Here is an 834-nt window from a genome sequence, read left to right on the forward strand (position 1 = left end):
GAAAAACAGGGGGTTATACTGCTTAGCTGGATATTGATGATAAGGCTGTTGAACCGCATTTTGAGTGTTGCTCCAACTGAAATTAGGATGATTGCGGTTGTTGGGATGATAAGTGACTGGAACAGGTTGCTGCAAATGCTAAAAGTTGCTCACGAACTAAGCTGATTCACTAGAAATTGCACACTGATCAGTCTCATGGGCACCAGCGCAAAGCTCACAGACACTAGTGATTTAATTAACTCCATAATTAGCCAAAGTGTCCACCTTCATCGTCAAAACCTTAAATTGGGCAGCTATAGCAGTTGCTGCATCCAACTCCAGAATGTCTACTACCTTTCCCTAAGTCAGCGTCTGGGAAGGATTCTGGTACTCATTAGCAGCCATCAGTTCAATAAGTTCATAAGCTTCATCGTAGCTTTTAGCCCATAAGGCTCCTCCTGATGATGCATCAAGCCTGGGTCTAAAAGTAGCACTCAATCCATTATAGAAACAATTAATAATCATCCAATCAGGCATGCCATAGTGTAGGCACTTCCTTAGCATCTCCTTATATCGATCCCAAGCCTCACACAGAGATTCTCCAATTTGTTGAGCAAACTGGGTAAGAGCATTCTTGATTACAGCAGTCTTCGCCATAGGAAAGAATTTAGTGAGAAACTCTTGAGGAAGATCTTCCCAAGTGGTGATAGACCCTGCTGGTAAAGAATGTAACCAGCACTTAGCTTTATCCCTCAGAGAGAACGGGAAGAGTCACAGCTTGATAGCATCTTCAGTCACATCATTGAACTTGAAAGTGTCGCAGATCTTGATGAAATCCCTGATGTGCATGTTGGG

The 834-nt window shown here is 42.9% G+C and overlaps 1 non-coding gene across 1 annotated transcript; it reads left to right on the top strand.

The window, feature by feature from the left end:
* The first annotated feature begins 514 nt into the window (after positions 1-514).
* Positions 515-621, top strand: LOC141681410 (small nucleolar RNA R71). The gene has a single exon (XR_012558846.1). It is a non-coding gene; the product is annotated as a small nucleolar RNA R71 (small nucleolar RNA).
* The last annotated feature ends 213 nt before the right edge of the window (positions 622-834 follow it).

Source organism: Apium graveolens, chromosome 8 (assembly GCF_009905375.1).
Source record: "Apium graveolens cultivar Ventura chromosome 8, ASM990537v1, whole genome shotgun sequence".
NCBI classification, from domain to species: Eukaryota; Viridiplantae; Streptophyta; class Magnoliopsida; order Apiales; family Apiaceae; genus Apium; species Apium graveolens.